The sequence below is a fragment of the Typha angustifolia genome, chromosome 3 (assembly GCF_048772165.1).
Source record: "Typha angustifolia cultivar Huaian chromosome 3, ASM4877216v1, whole genome shotgun sequence".
Classification (NCBI taxonomy): domain Eukaryota; kingdom Viridiplantae; phylum Streptophyta; class Magnoliopsida; order Poales; family Typhaceae; genus Typha; species Typha angustifolia.
Window position 1 is genome coordinate 911,818 of NC_133241.1, and position 8,341 is coordinate 920,158.

Consider the following 8,341-nt stretch of genomic DNA (forward strand, 5'->3'; position numbering starts at 1 on the left):
CTAAATCATTGTCACAGCTCAGTAACTAAATCTTACCAATCCATAACATTATATAACATTATACGCATATAATTTGGGTTCGTTATAGTTTACCTTTACGCATATATAATTAGCCTATATACTCATAATGTATAACGAAAAAAAAATTATACCTCTATTTTGTTTCGAAATAATTACCAAGTTCTCTATTGCCTAATTGTTCATAGAATCTAGTTCTTTAGCTTCTTTATATAAGAGTGTTAGCAAAAGTGGTTTGACCACAAATCAACATCCATACCTAATCTTCTGTCTACCCTAAATACCCCCCTCCCCTTGTTCCTAAAATGCAGCATCTTAGCTTCAACTCCACTAGCCAAGTTGAGCTTAATCTCTTCCAATATCTTGGAATGAAGTACATGCCACCCACCTCCTCTGTTTGTTTTGACTACCAGAAAAGGGAAGAGCACCATTTGTAGTGCTTGTTTGCTCCCCTCCCTTGATATCTTTTTTTATGTTATTAAGACCTAGTGCTGGCTAATTAATGGGTGGGGGATCATAACCTACTAGGATAGTAGGATTTGCCAATTATTTGAAGAATATGTCATCTTTGAGCTTCATTTATGGTGATCATCATTATGCAGGCCTCTCTTTTTTTTCTTTCTTCCTTAGTCACATTAAGATACTCTAAAGGACAACTCAAAAGATAATAATGCTCCAAAACAATCTTTGCTCTTTTATAATATTCTTATAAATAGATATTTTATTTAAATTATCTTTTATTCACTATTGTTTTAATAATATCTAACACTTTTATTCTTATATGCATTTATAGTGACCCAATAAAGTATCACAAGGAAGAGTAAGAAAAAGAATATAGTTTTATCTCCCTTGGTTTGAATATACAAGAGAAAGTAAGAGAAAAAAATTAGATGTGCTCTTTCAAACAAAAGAAAAGAAAAGGAGATGAATTATATATTCTCCCTTTTTCCCAACTTTAGAGGGAAAAAATAACCTCTTCTTTTGTCCAATTCTCTTCTTTCCTCTCTTTCTCATCTATTCTATTCCTTTCTAAAATAATTTATTCAAACTATTCTCAAAATATTACACCTATATCTTGTTGCCATTTCTAAATTATAGGAGAAATTAACCCTTGTGATTTGATCTAATTAATGAAATTTTCTATACTTCTAACTTAAGTACTTAATCATTTTATAGTACAAACCAAAATACAATTCAGATAAATATTGTCTTAGTACTATTAAATTATGATTAAAAAAAATTAAAGGTTGTAGGTTGGTCCTGATTATGAGGTTAAGAGTATAACTACATGGTTGTGTAGGCATATGAGTTAAATACTTAAGTTGATTTTATTAATGTCATTTTATTGCATTATGATTATATTTAACAAATATACATGTCGAAATTAAAGATAATTATCTTAATTAATCTATATTATGTTAATATATTAGAGAGCTTATCTAATTATCTATAATTTTATGTCTAATAATTATATTTAAATTTGGGATATTGGTTAAAGTGATATAAAGGCTGAGCTCCAACCAACGCGATTAGTTTAACAGCAACGTCTCTCCTCTCTTGTTAAAGAAGTATTCCCGGAATCCCAAAACGAAGGATTAGTTTAATTAATCCACTTGCCAAAGTACACTACGAAGTTCGATCTCCTCGTCAGCAACCCCAAAGCTCTCCAGCTACGTGGCGTCACCCCAGCCATGGGTACGTCCTGATGGAGAATCCCAATTCCTGACGGCTATGATCTAAACCCCCCAAAATTCCACGTGGCAGCATCCTAGGGACGCGAAAAGGTTGTGCCTTTAGTCGGTGTCCATCCCTTTCCCCACACGTGTAGAAGGAGCCCATCGTTGGTACCTCTCGGATGGCGTCTAAGTTAATCTACTCCCTAGGAAACTGACACACCGGCATACTTTTAAGTTGTGGTTAGTCTTCTTTGGAAGTGCCCGAATCTTGACGTGGGTCCGCCCGAATCTCCATGCGTACAATGATGCGGTGACGACATCGACCACGAAGAAAATATCATCAACTATTATTTAAAAACACACCACTAAATTATTTCTCTATTTTTATCTCTCTCTCTCTCTCTATATATATATTAACTCTTTTTTTCTCCTCTAAAATATGCGAAAATGAGCAGCAATTTCAATTTGTTTTGATTAATTTTTAATTATATGAGCAAGTAGACACAGTGGATTAACATTGTATAAATTCTTCTTATATTGTTTTTTTTACAACTTGGCATATATACCACCATTGGGAAATCGTTAATATAAGTCAACATGGGCAACAAGTCATATTGATATAATTCTTCATCTTTGGTGTTAAAAAGAAGTTGGAATTAAATATTTTAAGCTTTATTAGGAGAATTTTATCAGTTCACACTCACGCATACACCAATAGGAGATCTCACACCAATGTAGACTATTTATTCAGAAAATTTATATTGTTAAAAGTTAAAAGGAAAACAGAAAAAAAAATTATATTGGTTATTACTTTTTATAGAATAAATCTTTAATCCATTACGCATAAGAGTGACTTGTGGAATCTCCTTTTATAAATTCACTAGAACTTGTGAGTCACTTTCTAGCTTCACATAGGCAACTATGGTTGCAACACGAAAAGTCGAGTTTTCGAAATGTGCCTTGATTGCCTTCATACCGCAACGGTGAAAGGGGCAGATCTTCTGCAGCTCGAAATATAGGAATTTCCCACAGTCTTGTGTACATCGCAACCTTTGAATGTAAGATATTCATGCTGTCATAGGACACATATGCAACCTGGTCACGGTCAATACTGCTTTGAAATCAAAGATTGTGGAGTTGGGTCTAAATCAGGGCTAAGGGTGTAACTTGTTTTTTCATGATATTAAATTTAGAACCTTCTCTAGGCTAATATCACATTTTGAATACATAAAATCCATCATCCATGTCTAATACCAAAAATCCGCAATTGCCGTTTCATAACTTAGCAAGGGTACTCTTCAATCTGGCCAAGGGAATGTGCCTCCCTAAAAATCTGATAACCAATGAGAGTCTCTACTTCTCTCTGCATCTTGGGGCACCGATAACAACAAAAGCCAAGGTTCTCTTCGTAGGCATTAGTTGTTCCCTAGCCGACTTTGAAGACGAAGCATGACGCAAGTGCATGTCCTCTCGACTCATAGGATCAGGTTTTTTTTCCCTTTCACTGTCTTCATTTCTCAATTCCTCTCTATTATTAGAGCTCACTGCCTTGTGGCCTCTTCCGTAAGATGCTGGATCACCTTTTCGTGTGTGCAAGTTCAGTCTAGAGATGTGGACTCATGTGAGTGAGGATTCGAGGCTGGGAACTAGGCTCACTAACAAGATCACTCCGGATTTGAGCATGATAGTGTGGAACTCATATCCAAGCAAAAACCTTCATGTCAAGGTGCTCGTTGTGGCTACCATCTCGATGCTATGGATTCAACGCAATCAGGTGGTATTCGGGGAGGTGATAGATCATCCCAAGTTGGTAGCCTCATAAGCTACCCGTCTCTTAGAATCTTCCTTTTCTTTCCTTGTCACTACTTCTTTTTCTTATCATTAGTGTTGCTTTCTCCCTCCTCCCTCTCTCTCTCTCCTTGCTCCTTGACCGATGTTTCCTCTTATTGTTAACCCTAGCTACGATCTCCTCATTATTTCTCCATCTCCATTTTCTTCGACAAATCCAAGCTCATCTACTTTCCATAGTCTCAAGGTTATGTTCCTCAAACGGCTTGGAAGTCGGTATTTGCTCCAGTGCTAGGGTACTCTCCTTCATCGGTAAGAGTGTCTCCTCCACCTGTCGATATCGGCTGTGCTACCACCTCCTTCGCGCAGTCGATGTCATTCCACTCATTGTGGCCTTGTAGCCATCACTATTTTTTTATTTTGGTTTTATATTGTGTAGCTTGTTATGATGGTGCGCTTCAATATTGGTCCGGATCCACGAGGGTCGTGATGAAGCTGATGGAAGCTCATTGTGCTAGTATAATAGTGTGTTTGTGTTTGTTTTCTTTTTCTCCGGTCATTAAGCTTGATGCAACATGTTTTTCTATTGTGTTGCTGATGTTAGCTAAATTATAGGGCATAATCGAATTATCTCTCTTTTTGTTTTTTTTTAGTGTATCAGACTTATAATCTGTTGGATAAAATTTTCTAATTAAAATAAACAAAATTTGCTTACTGCTTTCCCTAAATATGCATTTCTTTAGAATATCCCATGAAGTGGAGGTTCGAAAGATCTGTCATCTCTCTTGCCAAGTTGATCATCAAATCATGTTTAGGCATTTTGCGAAGTCTAAATAACTTATCAATTCTTACTCATTTTGACATTTTGCAATCACCCCATTTTTAATTTTAGTATAAATACTTTTTTCCAAAAGAAAAGGAGACACATAACTCTTGTTCAGTCATTAGGAATACCTGTAACTTTTTTTTTTTAGGGAAAGTCCGTAACCTAAGGTAATTCATTAACTTCCAAATATTACAACGATAATGGCTGATATATAAAGAGTATAGAAGATAGAGCAATGACTCCCCCACACATAGCCTATAATAGACACAGCTACATTTAATCTAGAAGATCAAACTCGAGGGCACAAACACAAATAATAAAATGAAGAACAACCCAAAAAATTTCCAAGAGAAAAGAGTCTCATGTTCAACATTACTAGCTTTATAACTACATGTTCTGTCAGTCCAGCAATCCATTGCACAGCGCTGAGAATCCACAAAGGTAGGAGAATCGAAAATCACCCACCTAGAACACAAATGAAATAGAAAAAAAAAAAAACCAATACACCCTTATTCTGTTGCATTGCTGCAAATCAAAATAAAGAGTCAGGGACCACCAAAATGCACATCATTTGAATCCTAACAACACAAACGCCAACGAGCATAGACTACTTTGTGAACAAGTCTCAACGCTCGCCCTTTAGGGCCCTCTCGCCCACCCAGAATGGCCGCTCCCACTTGGCATGGCAGTGAGGCCAGCCAACAAAGAACACACTAAGCAAGGGTGGGCTCGTAGCGGCGGATCTACTACGCCAACAACAAATTAGGTAGCTACCAAGCTTGGATCTGACAAGGTGAAGAAGAGCGACGACGATAGTGAGGAGTGGAGATAGGGAGTGGAAGCGACAAGAGGGTTTAAGATGGCGTCCGAGCATGGAGGTAGAAGGCGAAAAAGAGCGGTGGTGATGGAAGGACGATGTCCAAGTACAGATCTAGCAAGGGAGGGGAGTAGAAGGACAATGGCAGAGGTGATGAGGGGTTATAGAGGAGTAGCAACAATGAGGGTTTATAGGATACAATCAATGAGGGAGAGCGATTACAGCGAGCACGGTGTAGAGCGACAGTGATGTGGAGGTGAGAGTGAAGAGGAGAGGCAGCGACGGGTGGCGTACGACAATGTCAAGGGGAAAGAAGAATGGTAGCAAGGGGGCACAAGAAACATTTGACTTTAGGAAAAGAGGAAAAATAGTGCTCTCCTCCCCTACCTCGTGGATAAGGGAGAGGGAAAGCATCGCTGGCAGCGGTGAAGGAGAAAATCCATCTAGGTGGGAAGGAAAAATTTTGCACTAAACCCTAGCATAGTTAAGGCCGGAGCAAGAGAGATCTCCGAATACCCATAGTATGTTAAATAGTTTAATTGGAATTTCTTCTAGTGGTTCTTAAGCAAAGACCAAAAAGGAAAAAGAAAAAAAAGGTGAGAAAGAGTAGCATTAATTAATTTAGCGAAATAAATTCACTATAAACATTCTTGTAATCTTCTTTATTGAATGGGTCTGTAGCTACGTAAGCTGGACAATATAAGCTACCGTCTCCGAGTACAAAACCCATTTGGCCTACAATATCATCGACATCATCAATATCATCCATCTATCCACCTATCCATCATCTATCCATCATCCATCCTAGCCAAGAAAGCAAGGGCATATGGCATGGCCCAATTTTTCTTGCTCCCTCTTTAGCAAAAGCAAATGTCACAATCTGTGGTCTGCCGACGAAATCTAATGCCCATATAGCCCTCTTCGCATCCATAAACCATGACACATTTATGAACACAAACACTCTCTTATATCACTATATAGTAAAAGGCCTGGAATGACATTAATGGTGACTTGGGTACTTGCCAAAATCCCTCTTCTTTTCAGAGCCAATCTTTCTCGTGAGCAGAGAGACAGAGAGAGAGAGAGAGAGAGGGTCAGAATATGGCGCCTCACTTTTTAAAAGCCTTTCATGTGGGCTTCCCTGCTGTGCCTTTCACTTCCTTCTGCCCTCTCTTCTCTTCTTTTGGTTGATGAACAGTACTATCTCCATCTATAAGAAAGTAGCACTTGTACTATTCCTCAACTTTCTGTCTCTGTTTCTTCAATATAAATCTCTCATTTATTATCTATTTTCATATAGACTCTTATTTTTACAGCATTAGCTATAAAATATCACATCATCATCTAGTTTCTCGTGATATTCTTTTTATATTTAGACCTCAAATAAATGTAGGATAAAGTTCTCTTAGTATTTACATTAATATCTCAGAATACTTTCCAATTTTCATTATTTCTCACTTGCTATTTGCTTTTGGGTGGGGGACCTCATAGTATATAGGACATAAACATCACAAGCTTCAGGGGAGGCTTCACCTCTCTAGATTGAAAATAAAAGAGAAGGAAGTAGGAAGTGATTAATTTTCCTAGTTTTATCTATATGTGAGAGTTAGGAACATATAAACTAATAACTAAAGAAGACCTCCCTCTCCAAGTAGAACTCTAATCACTTTTTAGTTTTAATTCACTGTTAGCAAGTAGTTCTGTCCTTCTTTTTGTGTATAACAGTAGCTCTGTCCTTGGATAGCTACTCATTTGAAAGTACACAGGAGATTTTTCCACTGTGTGTTAGAAGAAAGTACATAGGAGATGTTCTCCAAATAAAATCTTTCTATTTGCATACCACCTAAAATATAATGCTTTTGGCTTAGATATTGTTTTCATCCATCTCCACCTTAGATGTAGACAGTTCATTACCCATCCATGTTACATCATCTAAATTGAGTTCTCTACTTATTTACTTCCTTATTAGTTTGATTTTGACTCCATACTTTAAAACTCTCACCCAGATCAAAATTGAACTCCTGTACAGTGGACCCATATAAAAATTCGGTGAAATTATGATACACCGTATATTTTTACTATTTATAGATCGAGTCTTATAATTTAACGAATATATATAAAAATATATATTATATTATATTTAAATTAATATAATAAGAATATTTTGTTAAATAAATATATCTTATTTTTAAATATCTAAAATACTCTTAGTATATGTTAGGTTTAGTTTGATTAAGTTTATTTGAGTTTGGTTGTAAATTGAGTAAGTATAACTTAGTTGAAGTATTTTCGTAATATTTTTAATACAGTTAACTTAACCCAAATGTTTGGTTAAGCTTGGCTAATACATATAATAGTATAATATTTTTTGTATATATTCGTTGTATTATAGGGCTCGGTTTCTTAAAAATATAAGGTGTATACTATAATTTTATTAGAAGTCCGGTGTAATATACAAATTTTCCTACGCTCTTCTTAATCAAAACGGTTACTTCATAATGCTATTATAATCGTTGAGCATGATCGACTATATGATTAACATTGTAAAATACTAACAAAATGGCGGTGTACTTAGGAATATTTTGAATAGGTTTCTTATTAATTAAAATTTACTCTAATTTTTTAGCTTATCCTTTTTGTGATTAAATTTCTTAACAATTAGAAAACATGCACAAAGAGCATAAAAGGAGGATATACTATAATTTAATCACTCCCTCTCTCATTCTGCAATTTATCTATGTGTAAGTATTCACTCTCTTATATTAATTTCTTGTCCTTTTTATGATATAATATTTGAGCATCTAATTTGATTTCAATGGCAAACTGCTCAATATATCATCATTTTATGTTTTCTTAATTAAAACTTGTTTATTATAAATATAACTTCAAAAATATAAAATTGTGATACAACTTTAACACTCTCATGCAACAATTTTGAAATAATACTACTCGTCGTGGATAATTTGAGTCATTACTAGTAATTAATTCTTTCTTAAATAAAAGAATCCTGTCTCCACCACTGACTACAGTAGATTTCTCATGGTAGATGTGCATCTAAGAAAGCATGCGTGCAAGCATAATATGTTTAGAGGAAAAGCTTTGGAGAAACTAATGATGATGATCTGTGTTGGGTAACAAGTCTTTTATATTTTCTTTTTCTTTTAATTTTCTTTTCTTTTTCTTTTCTTTTTGTTCACAACGTTGAGGTGGTGATGG